Source organism: Notamacropus eugenii, chromosome 1, assembly GCF_028372415.1.
Source record: "Notamacropus eugenii isolate mMacEug1 chromosome 1, mMacEug1.pri_v2, whole genome shotgun sequence".
Lineage (NCBI taxonomy): Eukaryota > Metazoa > Chordata > Mammalia > Diprotodontia > Macropodidae > Notamacropus > Notamacropus eugenii.
Genome location: NC_092872.1, coordinates 648,202,499 through 648,219,642, shown reverse-complemented (window position 1 = coordinate 648,219,642; position 17,144 = coordinate 648,202,499). Strand labels below are relative to the sequence as shown.

Here is a 17,144-nt window from a genome sequence, read left to right as displayed (position 1 = left end):
ATATTGCTTACCCACATTTGATCACAAGGGGAAGCCAAACAGAATCAGTGGAGAATAGAGTTATTGTAAGACAGGAGAAGAGTGAAATAGAAGTATGTTTGATCAGTATTTTAATGCATTGAATTAGGTCCTAGTTAGATTAGTGATTCTTAAAGAGTCTGCCTCCATATTCCCCACCCCTGCACTTCCCAAGATTTCTGTATTTCCCAGCTCTGATCCTATCTTTGGCTACCCTCATGATATCAGCTTTATGTATTTCATTCTCCCTAGCCTATCCTGGGAGCATAAAGAAGAGTGACAGGGGCAGAGGAGGGGACGGGGAGGCAGAGGGATTTCATGGCCCAGTTAGTGGGTTTAAATGTCCAGTTTCCTGGGGAAATGTTCCTTCATTATGCCACCATCTCTCACACTGTTTTTAAAAATAAAGCATTTAAGAATCATTGGTTTAGATAATTTCCTGACTTGGCAACATTTTCAAACTAATTTATTATTTACTAAATCACTATTTCATTGTATTGAGCAACTCATTTAAAGAATCATTTAAGAACTGGGAAAATCTTGTTCACTGTTAAGATAATATGGGAGGAATCATTAGAGAAGGGCAGAAAAGCAAGTTGAATCACAGGTAAAGATAATGAAAGATTCTTTATTATCAGTTCAAAATTGTCAAATACCAAAGAAAGTAATAACAAGGGGACTTTAAACAAAGGTGGAAAAGTCAAATGTTCTGACGAAGCGTAACACCCTCTAGAACCTCATTAATCAAAAAAGGAAAGGACTGGGTTTGGAAGAGAGGAAAAGGCATGATTGGGAAGTCCATAGGTGTGTGCCCAGGCAGGAAATGAAGAGATAGAAGGCCTGGGGACCCTCTTAAATTAAGTAATAAGTTCCTCTGGGAGGAGCTGTCCTCCCTCCAAACAGAGGGATGGGCCACAGGTATAGGGATTACCAATCAGGAGTGAATTCTAGGCCTGAAGGGATCTTTGAAAATGGAGAAGTTCTTAGGACATGATGGAGAAGTCCAGAGGAGTACAAAAAGTTACAGACACTGTAAAGCAACATTTTTGATAGAAAATATCTGGACAATATTTAAAAAGAAATAATTCTTAAGTATATAGTCAACTATAAAAAAACCTTTACCAAAAAAAGATCTTAATAATTAGATAGAAACTGTTTGGAGTTAAAATGTGCAAATATTATAAAAAATAGGACCTACATTAATTTACTTGTTCAGTACCATGAAAAGCTGAAAATAAACAATACTGAAAGCTATCGAGAAAAACAAAAAGTAGACAATCTCAAGGGAAATAACAAAAAAAAAGTGGGAAGGAAGAAAAGGCATCTAAAACCAGCTACCTTCTGTAATAAAGGTCTGATATCTAAGGTATAAAAGGAGAAGAATCCAATTAGAGCAAAAGCCACTTCTCAACATCAAAATTATTAAAGGATGTAAACAGGCAGTTATTTAAGAAAAACATGAGCTATCAATAGTTATGCATAAAAAAGTTCAAAATCACTAACAATAAGAATAGCAAACTATGAGGTTCCATTTTACCCCCATAAGATTGGCAAAGAAAGCAAAAGAAGAAAATAACAGATAATGAATTGGCTATCACACTCATTTAGTCTTGGTAGAGTTATAAATTGTCCAACTATTCTGGTATACAATTTGGAACTACACAGAAAAGTTACTAAACACTACATGATCTTTAACCCAGCAATGTCATTTGTAAGCCTATACCCCTAAGGCATGAACAAGAGAGAAAGGGCTTTATATGTGTTATAATGTAGAATACTCAACATCAGCTCTCTTTGTTATAGCAAATAATAGGAAACAAATGGAGGTACCAACCATTAAGTAGTGACTAAATATGTTTATATATATATATATATATACATATATATATGCAATACATTGTGCCATAAGATATGACAAAAAAATTGTTCCAGAGCAATATAGGAAAACTTGAATGAACTGATTTAAAGTGAACAGAACCCAGAGAACAACTGATACAATAAACAACCACCTTGTAAACAGAAGGTTTTTGAATTCTTAAGAATTATGTTAAATGAATGACCAACCACAATTCAGTATCCCTGATGAAGCAAGCTACCTATCTCCTGACAAAGGTAATGTACTCAAAGGGTAAAATGAAATACACGTTTGGATAAGGCCAGTGTGGTCATTTGCTTTGATTAACTGATTAGTAGAAGGCTTTGGTTTTGTTCTTTATTTTTGAGGGGGTTAGGTAGAAAATTTTCAAGGAATAATTGGTTATTGATCTACTCCCATTTCCCCAAAAAATAAAGAAAAGAAAAAGAAATGGAAAAGAGAAAAAAGAACCATTGAAACATTTTTTTAAATGAACAAGAGTTTTAAAAAAGAGCAAAAACAGAAGGAAACACAGGAAAGTAGAATATCTTTGAAAATTCCACGTTAGAAGAAAATGAAAGCTTATGTGATGGGACCTGGGGTGGAAGAGGCAAGGTTGTTACAAGTGACTGTCGAGCTAAGAAGACGCCTATAGCAGGAGTCCACCAGGTCAGATGGTAGACTATGAAGAAACACTAGAGAAAGTCTGGAATATGTAGGCAGATATTTCAGTCCCTAAACAAGGAGAAATAGTAAGAGAGATGGGCAAAGCCTTGCAACAGAACATAAAAAATCTTAAGAAGCTTACTGTCTTTGGAGATGGAGAAAATCTTGATTTGGAGTTGTTGGAGTTGTTGGAGAAGTTCAGGAGTATATTGTTGGAGAAGTTGTTGGAGAAGTTCAGGAGTATGTGAATATCTATGGTTTTGCTGTTGACTTATTACAAATTATTGGAGGACCCACCTTTTTTTTCAGAAAGACCTGGTCAAAAGCTCATTGAACAGTGAAATCCTTTGGGCTTAGTTGGAATTATCAGGGCATTCAATTTCCCAATGGCTACATATGGCTAGAATAATGCCACTTCTTGATTTGTGGAAATGTTTATCATTGGAAAAGTGCACCAACAACTTTGCTTATTAATATAACTGTCACAAAGATGGTTGTGAAAGTTTTGGAAGAAAACTTACCTGGTGCAATCTATTCCATGACTTGTGGTGGTAGTGATATTGGCATAGTAATAGCCAGAGATGGTAGTGGGAAGATCTGTTGCACCTCACAGGAAGCAATGAAGTGGTAAAACAGGTGGCAGTCATGGCATAGGAGAAGTTTGAGAGAAACTTGTTAAAACTTGAAGGAAACAACACTATTATTGCTTCTGAAGACTCTGATCTTAATTTAGTTATTCCTTCAGCTCTTTTTGTGGCTGTGGGAAGAACAAGCTAAAAATGTACAAATGTTAGATGACTGTTTTTTCCATGAAAGCATCCATGATGAAGTTGTAGACAAATTTAAAAAGGTATATGTACAAATGTGCATTGGAAATTTATGTGGCTCTAAGTCCTCTCTGGGTCCCTCCACAGCAAAAAAAGCAGTAAATGTCTTCACTGGTACAGTGTAAGATGCCAAAAAGCAAGGAGGCATAGTGCCTATGATGAGAAGACTACAGATTGCCTAGAAATTATGTAGAGACAACTATTGTGATTGGATTTGATCATGATGCATCTATTATGCACAGAGACATCTGCTCTTAGTCACTTATGTCTCACGATTTAGGAATGAATAAGAGATGTATATTGATATAGATAAGGGTATAAGATATATATATGATATATAGATATATATAGATAGATATATACATATACATAGAATAATAAAGTAAAACTGGGTCTTGCAAGTAGAATATTCACGAAGGATTTGGGAAGAATCTTTCAATGGTTTGAGTCTAAAGGATCAGACTGTGACATCATAAATGTCAGTAATTCAATAAGTGGCATTGAGATTGGAGGTACATTTGGACCTGAAAAGCATACTGATGGTAGCAGAGAAACAGAAAGTGATTCATGGAAGCAATGTGTGAGATGATCAACTTACACCATTAACTACAGTAAATTTTCCTCTGGTTCAATAAATCAAGTTTCAATAACAGTGTTTCAGGTTTATATGACCCTCACACTTTTAGAGATTTCAAAATGCACAACAGGGGCTACTCTCCAACCTTTTAAAGATTTTAATAAATCATGGGTTTCTTCTTGTCACTTGAAAGTGGATAATAAGGTTGTGAAAAAGCATGAAGGCATTACTGAGTGAAAGAAGGATTATTCATCATTCCTGTTTTGTAGGCGAACTTGGATTTGAAATAAGCACATTCATTTCCTTAAGAACAATGAAAATCTGACTAATCTACTTTTTGAAAAAAAAACAAGTGTTAGTAAGCTTGAACAATATTTGTAGGACACTGTGAAATGCTAACCATATTTCTAATGATAGTGGTCTTAGATAAAACAGCTTTTTAATCTGTCCACTTCTATACTGAATTCTATAAATATAAGTAAAAACTTAGAATTGTTATGAATCTTCCAAACTAATAAACCTATTGTGAAAGAAAGTCTCCTAGACTGTATTGACCAGTATTATGGCACAGTGACTTAGGTTTTAAGCAGTACTATGAAGAGTGTTTTGGCAACAGGAAATACATATTGTGGTATGTATATTTAGAATTATACATAGAATAGTCTCATTCTTGTCCCCTCCTCCCCTCCAATATCACAATCTAGGTCTGAAATAAAATTTTGTATATTTTATTTTGTTATTTCTTTTGGTGAGGTAGAGTTAAATGACTTGCCCAGGGTCACATAGCTAGCAAGTGTCAAGTGTCTGAGGCAAGATTTGAACTCAGTTCCTCCTGACTCCAGGGCTCATACTCTATTTATTGCACCACTTAGCTGCCCCAGTTGTGTGGATTTTATAAAGAAAATCTATTTTGACCATCAGATTTTTCTATTTTGTATAACTTCAGCTAATTGAGATTCCATATGATTAAGGATTCCAATATAGGTTTCTGTATGTTAGAGTATAACTGTAAAAATTAGCAATAACTATGTTAAAAGTTCTTAATCAAGTAATCTTGAACAAATATGATTTAATGAACTTCCTATAAAAATAAGCAGAGTTTGAATGATTTTTCTAACTGATTGTATACAGTTTTTGTTTTAAAATTTGACCTCTCATATTCTCATATTCTATTGTTCAGTTCAAAGTGTTGAATCTAAATAAATATGGTATCTGAACTGAGTTTAAAGCTGCTTACATTTGTACTTTTTCTTTTTACCAATAACTTCACAGTGAGATATGTAATGCATGTTTCTAAAGTACCCTATGAAGTAAAGGGTAAAAGTCCACTTTTGGACACTAAAATAAATGTCATATAAATAACTTAGAATATTTTCTTTATGGAATGAATTTTCTAGCAATAATAAATAAATGTTTCCTTGCTTTCTTTTGAAACTGGAAAAAAAAATATTGTCTTAAAAGCTACCATTTGGAGTTAGAGCATTTCTGTAGGTATGAAGAAACACAGTATTCTTAACTGGGGAAAAAAAAGCAAAGAAAGAAAATTTCATGTTAAATTTATCATATACTTAAAATGTAGCAAGTCCAAAATAATTTAAATTTAGTTTCATGTACATTCTTTTTTTCCTGTATTATTTTGTAGAAGGAAATGTTGATTTTATTTGTTGTTCATTAAGTATATTTTTTTTAAATGGAATTTCCTTATGCTAATTTTGTGGAGTAGTTACTACAAGTGTTATACCTCACAGGTTTCTCCTAAAACCAATTTTAGTACTACAATGATATCTGAATTGGAAAATCTTTCCTATTCATCAATAGGTGCGCTAAATCACCTGGAAGCTTAAGTCATATGTGGTAGGAGGAGCTTGCTGAAACAGGCACAACTGAAAGGGTGGAGCAGAACCAGGAGTTAAGTGAGTAAGTATGATCAGGACAGAGGAGAGGGGGCAGAGAGAGGACACAGGAAGGTGCGCAGCAAGGCTCAGGTCCGTGAGTGGTTGTTTGTGAGAAAGCCCTGGCTGAGGTGGGGGAGGCTTGGGAATGCCTTTGCTCCCTTCGGTGATTATGTTTACTAACTTCTTGACCACCATGATGGATTTTGTTTTCTGGTTCTGGAATTTGGCTTTCCGGTGTCTAAATAAATGTTTTTCTTCTGCCTTCTATATGGAGAGTCTTTGATATTTAGCAATTGAGAACTACACTGGCATATTCATAGTCACCATCAGTGTTGTGAATACTGCCTTGGCAATACTTTGGTATCACAAACAGGATCACAAGGTATAAAATCTCTATTTGGAGGCAGAAAGGATTCAGAGGAAGAAACTAACATTCCAGTTTGGGAGGATTTTAACTTTTTTCATCGCTAGCTAGAGAATAGTCCAAGAGCACGGGACCCTGTGAAAACTGGGAAGCAAAGTTACAGAAGGGGAAACAGGGAAATGTGAAAAGGTGTTTGCAAGGATGCAAGTAATAAGACCAGGGAAGGAGCTGGCAGGAATAAGTAGGAAAGGCTGGGTTTTTTTTTTGTTTTTTTTTTTTTGTTTTTTACTAGTCCAACCATTTTATTTTAAACATTTGATTCAATTCTGTTCAACAAGGATTGAAGTGCTTATTCTGCACACTGAGACTGGCACTGGGAATACAAGACAAAAATGACACAATTCCTGCACTCAAAGAGTTTACATTCTACCAAATTTTACAGGAGAGCTAACTGAGACCTTGAAGCATGGTAAGTATTCAAACAATTCCAATGATGCCAAATTGTTCTTTGCACTATACTGTGCTACTGGGTAAAGTAGTAAGTCTTTTATTATTATTATTTTATCTGTTTTCAGTGTTCTACAATGACTTCTATATAACTTAGATTTTTTTTTCCCCCTCCCTCCCCCTCCTTGCTGAACAGGCAGAACAGGAAGAGTACAGCAGAACTAGGAGAAAGGGAGCAAGCATGGTCAGAGCAGTGGGGAGAGGACACAAGCAGTCACATGGCAAGGCTCAGGCCTGTGAGTATTTGCTTGTGAGAAGGCCATGGCTGTTACAAGGAGGCTTGGGAATGGCTTTGCCCCTGCTATGATTATGTTTATTAACTCCTTGGTCACCATGATGGATTTTGCTTTCTGGTTCTGCAATTTGACCTTTTCAGATGACACATTTTGCATGAGTAGCTATTAGTAGCTACCTCTTTTTTTAGCGTTGAATTTTTTTTTTTTATGTATTTGCCATAGCTCTAGGCTGGATGTAATTTTTATATGCCTTAAACCTGCATAAAAGTATTCATGCTTTTTCAGTTTTCAGTAATTCTGCTCCCCCAAATAGGCATTTAGAAGTCAAAACTATTTTCAAAAATGGTATTTCTTCATTGTCATTCACTTATTCAACTTAAAAGTAGATTCTGTCACTAAAAATCACTAAGATTATAGAATATCTACTCAATAGAGATGCTAACCTAGAATTAGATAATTTCACAAATGGATGGAATTTCAGTACTCATCTTGCCAAAACTATACTTGAAAAATAATCCCTTTTGAATCATATTCAAAAGACAATTGATCATCCAGTCTTTGCTCGAAGACCTCCAATAAGTTGAAATCCTTACCTGAGGCAGACCATTCTACATTTGTATTACTCTAATTGCTAGAAAATATTTCTTTACATTGGAAATAAAATTGCCTGCTTTGCAACTTTTATTCATTTCTTCTTCTTTTGCTTTCCAGTACTAAGAAAGTCTAGGAAAAAAAATTCAACATAAGAATTGTTAAATTACCTGAAAACATTTGAAGGTAGAGATATTATTACTAGGGGTTTTTTTATTGTTATTTTCTGAGTGTTTAATGTGATATTTCCATTCTATATTGTAACCGCTTTTTCTATAATAGAATCTAGCTTGGCACATATACACAGGAAGTTTTATTCCTTTCCCTCCCTTTTCAAAACATCTTTGTTTAAATTTTCAATACTAGGAAAAAAAATTTTTTCATTCCTTGTTTGGTTTGCTCCATCTCTGGCTAAGAGGAAGCTTTTTAATTTTAATTAATATTTCAGAAATTCAAATATATTTGTCAGTCAAGATTTTCTTAACTGACCATTTACTTCTCAAATTTATTTTTCTCTTGGGTATAGTATTTCTTGATTTAGCATTGATATAAATCAATAAATTATGGTTTTGATAGGCTTATGCTCCAAACTATTTTAATAAAATTATTACAACTTGGTTGTATAGATTACATGAATTGATATTAAAAACAATTGATATATTTTGGATGTCCTTTTTATTTTTTTGCTAATAGTTCAATTCCAATTTTACCAAGCCTTTGGTTAATTTTTTAAACTATTTTCCCTTTCCTCACTCCCTAGAGGAAATAACACAGGTACATATTTAATGGAAAACTGTCTGTGATTTCTCTGCACCCAAAGTCCTACCTCCATAGTATCTAACATAGGTTTGAATACATAATTGATTCAGACAGTTAACGAAATCAAATGATGAAAAAATGAAATGATGTCCTCAGGGCTTTTGGCTTATGGCACAATTGATTATATTAACCACAAACTTTATTGTAGAAAAAAGATTAGGAGGAAATATGACTGTGGAAACAAGCATTTATTAAACACCTACTATGTTCCAGGTCCTGTGCTAAGTACTGACAAATATTACTTTATTTGAATCTTATAACAACCCTGAGAGGTAGGTGCTATTATGATTCCCATTACAGTTTAAAGAACTGACACAGAAAATGGTTAAATGATGTATCTAAGATCTTAAAGATAGTAAGTGTTTGAGTTTGATTTGAACTGAGGCCTTCATGACTCATGGTCCAGCACTATAATCCATTGTGACATTTAATTGCCTGAATCAATTATGTATTCAAACCTATGTTAGATATTATGGAAGTAGGATTTTGGGCACAGAGAAATCATAGATAATTTTCCATTAAAAGTACCAGAAAGGGGATGGGGGCATTAGGTAAGCAATTTATTATATATTGGATAAAAATTGGATGTTTAGAGGTATGTGTTAGGCCAGTCTCCTCCCCAGTCCACCTCACAGCCAAGTAATATAGATTAGTTGTTTTCCTAAAAGATAAGGATATTGTCCTTGATAGCTGATGAACCCAAGGGATCATGGCTGAAACCACCTCACTATTAATGCAGTTTCCTAGAGTCCTGAGTCCAAATTGACTAGATTCCTGTTAGCCTAAGGGCTTTAAGAGGTCCTCCCAAATAGAGGTGAGGCCGTTCCAACCTGGTAGATGTTCCAAGGCCTGGCAAGTCACTGTATTCTATTCTGCTGACCAAACGAGTTCCTTGTAGGGATTGGAGGTGAGTGGAGCTATGAGATATTTTAATGCCTCTCTTTGTTCATCATTATGTGATCTTAAATTGTGTGATTTTATTCCAATATCTGATCGAAACCACCAGGGGAATAGCCTTAATCAGTTTATACCACTCCATCACAGATACTTAAATTTAAAGCTATTTCCAGAAAGTATGAGGGTATTCTATATAGGTAAATAACAAGCATAATTGTCTGTTCCCTACAACTTTGAAAAGAAATCTGATCCTAAGGATTCTGAAAAGAAAGGTATGGTTGGTCTATAATTAAACTAAGAGAAAGAGAAAGGAAAGGAAGGGAAAACATTGGGGTATGGGGCTCATTTTAATTTCATGCAACTACTGGCTAGGATAGACATTACTGAGTCGGTGGGAGGGCACATCAATCTATTTTATCTGTGAGCCACAAATCTCAAGATAAATGAGGTTGTATCTCAATGTTTACCTCATAAAGTAAGCATCTGAGTTACTTTTTATCCATAGGGAAGGAGACTACAAAAGATAAAGAGCTAACATAAATAAGGTCTATTGTCAATCATCTACATTTTGAGGGGGTACTAAAAGCAGCATTAAAAAGTAGCAAATAGTACCAAATATTACATAATTTTGAACATATACACATAAGATGTAGTGGGTAAAATCCAAAAGATCTGGTTTCAAATCTCACTTCTCATACTGACTTTATGCCTACAGAGTTATTAATGTCTTCGAGCCTTAGGCAACTAGCCAAGACTATAGTATAAATGCGTTTTCATCTGTATTGGAAGAAGGAGTTCCCACATCAGAAATTACTTAGACTCAAGAGAGATCCTTGTCATAATCAAAGACTGACAGATATAGTATGTCTCTAAGGACCAGCTAAAGTTTGGAATGGTCCATCAACACTAGGAACAACCTAAGTTTTGAATGGTCAATCACTTCATTGTGATGAGGTTCTTTTTGGCCATCACAACTTTCAAAGATGTTCTACTATATTGCAAAAAGGTGGTGATATGCCTTTGTGGAAGGAATATTCATGCCAATAAAATTGTAAATCCTTGCAGTTTTGAAGTGAGACAAAGCATAAATGTGTTCTGGCACAAGTTATGGGATTGCTATTCCAATATCTAAGTACACGGACAATCTGGTTCCCCAGAGTTTTGTAACAGTTTCTCTCCCCCTCAGTTCCACAGTAGCTGAAGATACACAAGGCTGACCTTCTCATGAGCCCCCCACCAATGGTCTTCTTTCAAAGATTATTAACTAATGCCAATTAACAATTAAGACTTTATTGCATTTTTTTAAAATGGTTATTTATAAAAGTGACATAATAAAAAATGTTGAAAAAAAGCTTTCTCCTCAAAAGGCTGTAACGCAATTTTATTAAAATATATGCAGTATTTGAGAGTAAGTGGGCTCAGATTCAGAGACCACATAAAGAAAAGAGGTAATTCACAATTCTTGTTTGTTACAAACTCTTCTGTCCTTTGTGAGAGCTCCTCATCTAACTTTCAGAATGCTTAAGCTGCCATTTGTCAATGTGTTATCTGCCTTTGGTTCCAGGTATATATACAGTTACCAGGTTCTGCTGCATTGTGGACACCGCTCATATACTAGTATTAAAGCATTCCAGAAATTTTGAAGTCTGCAAACTCTTCTTCTTGTCAAGAGTCAGGGGGTTAGAAAGATATGAAAACTCTTTTCCTTTAGACTCAAGTGGTTTCATCTCAGGGGACACTGATGGAACTAGCCTCTCTTCCGAATACTTGAATGCCTGGTTCCTAAATTAGCATGCTATTTTTATATAATCCCCCCAGGCTGTGGCTGAGTTTCTTCAGTGAATTCTCATGCCATTCTTGTCTTACTTAGTTGGAACTTTTTTTATTGATGCAATAGAAATGTCTAGTCTTTGCTCCCACCTAGCTAATACTTCTGAAGGGACATGGTGATAAAGGTGGTGGCGGCTTGACTTTCATGGCATGTGATGCCTCCTGTCTCCCTACAAGAGAGGGATAACTAATGAATGTTATTTCATTTTTTAAAGTTAATTCTGTCACTTTCTCTGTTGGAAAAAAGGTCTAAAGTTTATGCTCAAGTTCATTTGTTAGCAAAGCTGGACTTAAACTTAGGACTCTGTCAAGCTTCCCTAATAGATACAAATAATGTTTCCAAAGTCTAAAATTCTATAATTCCATAATTAATAATGCATTTCTTTCTTTAATTTCATCTTTGACATGATCCTTTTAAATGCAAAAAAAAAATATTTTGAACAATTAGGAGGCAAAGTAGATAGATTACCTAACTTGGAATTATGTTGAGTAGAATTTAAATCCTACTTTGGACATTTACTATGTGGCCCAAGCAAGTCAATCTCTCTCTTATTTTTCTAATCCTAAAAATGGGAATGATAGTGGAACCTACCTCACAGAGTTATGGGAAGCAAATAAAATGATAGATAGATAAATTGATAGATCAATAGATAGACAGACAAATAGTATACGTGTGTGGGGGGGTTGGGGGTATATGTAAATATATGCATGCATATAAACATTTGTTTTTATATACAAAATGTAAGAGTATATTGCAAATCTTAGAAAGACATATAAATATCAGTTAGTATTAATCCATTCAAGTAGTAATTTTCAAGTGTTACATTGTTAGAAAGAGAAATTAAGCATTGCATATTTCCCAGAAAGGAGCTAGGCACTGAAATGGAAAAAAAAAAAAAAAAAAAAAAAGGTGATCCAGGAACAAAGCTATATTAACATAGCACTTTATAATTTGCAAAGTGCTTTACAAGTATTAACCCATTTTTTCATTACAAAAGCCCTAAAAGGTAGGTGCTATTATTATCCCATTTTATAGATGAAGAAATTGAGTCAGATAGAGGCTAAGTAACTTTCCCAGGAATACACAGTAATAAGTCTCTGCGACTGAATTTGAATCCAGGTCTTCCTGACTTCATATCTTTCTAACACCAGGTTCCATGCTCTAGCCATCACAGTAGCACCTAGCTGTCTTAGGCATAAGTAAGGGTGCCAAATGTAAATGACAATTTTTCATTCACATTTTTTTCCTTTGCTTGATAAAATACCACCAACTTCAATTTTAGATACTATGACTACAGTGTTCAGTTAGATGCTTCTTTAAGTGAGTTTCTTATTTTGTGAAGCCCAAAAAAGTTTATCCTTATTCTTTTGTTTCTGCTTACTCACTGACCTTCCCCAAACCCTTACTCCAAACTTCCTATGGATGGACTACACTATTGAAAATGAGAAATACCGAGAGATAGTCTGACTAGTCATATTTTCCCCTAATTAACAAAATACCAAATATATAGCAATCTGGGAACTCCCAAGGACAGTGACCACTTTCTCAGCTGATTTAGTTCAGATAATATACAAGATTTATTCAATAAGCCCCATTCTTTGATAGACAGTCATGAAGGAAGCAAGGTACTTGGGACATGATGTATTTTCATTTTAATCTAATGCTTTACTCCCTTGCAAGTGGATTCATTCTGAGCCATTCTTATTTTCAAAATTTCAAAGTAAAAGGACATATATCTACAATAGAATTGCCTGATCTACCACCCAAAATCCTATATTAAAGTCAGTGGAGGAATAATGAAAAGGAACACACATGAGTAATTCTGTTTTCCATAGGATGAAACAAAGGAAAGGATGAATCATGCTATTCTTTGGTTTTATTCTCTCTGACTCATTCTAAATTTGAGGCATCCAAGTCAAAAACAATCTTTACAAAGCCCTGATTTCCATAAATCTTAAATAAACATTAGTGTTTCACTGATGGTAAATTGTTATAATTTCAAAAATGTGTGTTGCTTGATGAGTCTTTTTTATTATTCATTTGTTACTTATTCTTTTGAAAGGACATTTTTTGTATCCTTAGTCACAAAACCTTATGCTTAGTAGATACACAGAAGAAGGCAAATATGAAAGATTGGTCACTTCGTCACAGAGGGGATCCTACAAATGTGGAAATTTCCTCGGGTAGATCAACAGTTGGACTGGGGTACATAAATCCTAGGAAGTTGCCTGAGGTTATCTACCCTATCTTCCATGAGCCCACCCTATGCTCTTCACCCTAGGGAATGTGAATCACTTAGTGTTGAAGCTCTTACCCAGCAGTTGAACTGTCTTTACTGATAAATGAGTATACACTCACATAGACAATATATCTAACTGCACCCAGACCGTACTATGCACAATCCATGTATATTCTTCTCCCAACTTCTATCTTTTGCTTTGAGTCCAATAATCAAATCATTGCTACCCTTCCTTTTGGAAAGGGTGCAAACCAACTTATCATCTCATTTACTCTCCTATATGAATTATCTCCCCCTACTATGGTACAAATTCCTTAAAGGCAGAGTTTCACTCATTGTACGTTCTAAATGAGTTTTTATTCTGAGTTTATTGGTAACAAAAAAATATATATCTCTTAAATGATTTTATTTTTATGTATTTAGAGCACTGAGCTTACAAATAGATTAGAAGGTATGGTCAAATATTACTTTTAACTAAATATTTGACCCCGGACAACTCACTTAACTTTGATGAAGGAAGGAAGGAATCATTTTTAAGCACTGAGCTTACTATGTTGAGAATACAAATATAAAAGTCTATTTACATGTATGTACAAAGTTAATGAGTGGTTATTTTGGAGGGGGAGTAGAGAAGGAAGCCTTTAAAAGTAGCTTGAGGGAACAGAAAAAGACACATATTAGAACTGGTTCTTGAACTGAGCTCTGAAGGAACTAGGTTTTTTAAGAGTCAGAGATGAGGAAGGAGTATTCCAGACATGGAGGAAAGACTTTAAATGCATGCGCATAAGATATAAAATATCAAGATTGTGGAAAGAGAAGAAGGATCATTGTCTAGAACCAAATGTGTTTGATAGTACACTGGATGAAAAAGTGGATAATAGTATCTACTTTGTTTGAAAATGAAGCAGATTCAGTAGATGCTGTCAGGCACCAAAAATAAACTAATATATACAGCTATACTCAGAAAAGTAAGCAATCATTATAGATTACCAGGCAGATAGATAGATAGATAGATAGATAGATAGATAGATAGATAGATAGATAGATAGATAGATAGATAGATGATAGATAGATAGATAGATAGATAGATAGATAGATAGATAGATAGATAGATATGGATATAGATAGACAGATATATATATATAGGCTACTTTCCATACATATAAATAGTCTCTACTATTCCTTGTTAGTAATTTTGTTAATGACCTTACATTTGTTTCCAAATATTTCCAAACATTTGTTTCCAATGTTTCCAAAAAAATTAATGATCCTACACAGAACTGACCATATTGTCTTCAAAAAAGTCTACCTTTGATTACTTGTCATTAGTGTGGACAAAGAAGAAGTACTGGTCTAGGTCAGGAACATTGGACTTGGGTTGAGTAAAGCTTTATTTTAATCATGGGTGTGTGACTTACCACCAGACTGACTGTGACCAAGTCATTTAAATTTTATGGATCCTAGTTTCTTTATCAGTAAAGTGAAAGCAATACATTATATTCTAAGATTTCTTCAAGTATGGAATCTTATAAATTTTTCAGCAGTGCTCCCCCCATTCCTTGTATCCTACTTTCTTCATATTCTCTTCCAATATATTCTGTTTCTATTTCAAAAGCCCTTTACAGAAACTGTGTATTAGCTACTAATTACTAAGTTTTAGTTGATGACCATTAATGTTAGCTTTCTGGAGAGTGTTTAAATTTTAACCTGAAATTCTTGAAGACATATAAAACTTTGAGACTCAGAGCAATCCCAGAATGTTAGAAACAGAAGAATCTTGTAAATTACCTGCACTTATAACCCCCACCACCACCATTCTAAACACTGGATAAAGACAATTCATATCAAAACAATAAAGGAAATCAATAACGAAGACTGAATTCAACTGAAACAACACTACCCCAAAATAGCCAGCTAACAGTAAACTCAACCGTAGCCCACCCTAATAACCATTTTCTTCTGCCTTCTCTTTTCCCAGTGCCCTCTGAAATCCTTCTTTATTGTAATACAATGGGAATATCCCTAGATTCAGGTTCCATACATATGTGTTCAAATCTTGATTTGCCATTTACTATGTGACTTAGAATAAATCACCTAACTGCTCTGTAACTCAGATTCTTAAATTCTAATATGAGGTTATTGAACTCAGTGACCCATAAGGATGTCTTAAAATCCAAATCTATTATTCTGTGATCTTTTCACCTCTAAGTAAATGATAATGTGATCCTATGTGTTGCTGAACTAGGAGTTTCTAAAAACAACAATAACTGTGATAAAGTTTATAATGGAGAAATTCCTGTTTTTGCCCTCAACACAAATGGAAAGAATGGTCTCTCAGCCAAGCCATGATCCCATGCCTTGGGATTAAAGAAAAATACTAAATGTTGTTGGAAAACTCCCCAGCCTGAGTTTGTGGAGAGCCTAGGGAGAATCTTACCTATCAGTTATATCCTCTGTCAGGTCAAATAATTCAAGTAGTCAAAGTGAAAAAAAAAAGATTTATTAGCAAGTTAAGGACTAAAGACTGCTTATTGATAGCAGCCTCAACATCCTAGGGAACAGATTTTGTTTTTGTTTTGTTTTTTATAGCTTTTCAGGCCCATTCTGAGTACATAGTCAATTAGCAGAATTCTGAGACAATTTAAGATAGATAACACCTTTTATTGGAGAGGAAGCAGTAGAGAAAAATGGCATTAGCCAAAGAAAAGGGGAAGTTTATTTTTGTTTTTATATTATTTTATTTTTTAAAATTTATTGGTTTTCAACAATCACTTCCATAAGTTTTAAATTTTCTCTCCTTCCTTTTCCCAAGATGGCATGGAATCATATATTGGTTCTACATACACATTCTTACTAAACACATTTTCACATTAGTCATGTTGCATAAACAAATTAAAATAAATGGGAGAAACCATGAGAAAAACAAAACATAACAAGAGAGAAAATACTCTGATTCATTCTGCATTCTGACTCTAAACTTCTTTCACTGTATATGAATGGCATTTTGCATCATGAGTCCTTTGGAAATGTTTTAGGTCCTTGCACTGCTGTGAAGGGCTGAGTCTATCAGAAATAGTACTCACACATTGTGTCTCTTTCTGTGTATAATGTTCTCCTGCTTCTATTCATTTCACTCAGTCTCAGTTCATGTAAGTCTCTCCAGGTTTTTCTGAAGTCTGCCTGTTCATCATTTCTTACAACACAATAGTATTCCAATACATTCATATATCACAGCTTAGGTCTGTCATTCAATTGGCAGGGTTTGTTGTCAAAATGAGAAAGCATCTAGTGTTCAAGAACAGAAAAGGAGATGACCAAATACTTTTATAATTGTTCTAATTGATATGATAGATCTAATAAAGCAGGATTAGGGGAACCATTTAGACAAGGTTTCTGGTATCACCATCCAAGGACTAAAAAAGGTTTTTTTACACTGATGAATGAGATCATCTCCTTTGGTATGTCCTTAGATTGCTTATTATATTTCATTTATCCTTCAATATGAAAGAGAAAGTGACTCTCTCTTTCTTCAATATCTACCCCAGGATTTAATCATTACTAAAGTAGCAGGACATAGTCATTGGAGCACTAAATGAGAAGTCTGAAGGCAAAGAATTTAGTCATCCCTAAGATGTATACATTTGTGAGAGCTTGGATAGTTCATTTAATTGCAGAACCTAAGTCTTCTCTCATATAAAATGGGCCTAATAGTACCTGAAGTATTTACTTTACATATTTGTCAAGAGATTCAAATGAGATAATGTGAATTAAACATATTAGCATTAATTCTGACTTTCTCATTGTCAGTATTCCATTTCACGG

At 34.4% G+C, this 17,144-nt stretch overlaps 1 pseudogene; it reads left to right on the top strand.

The window, feature by feature from the left end:
* Positions 1-2,069: 2,069 nt before the first annotated feature.
* On the top strand, positions 2,070-4,016 carry LOC140519421 (alpha-aminoadipic semialdehyde dehydrogenase-like; annotated as a pseudogene).
* Positions 4,017-17,144: the final 13,128 nt, after the last annotated feature.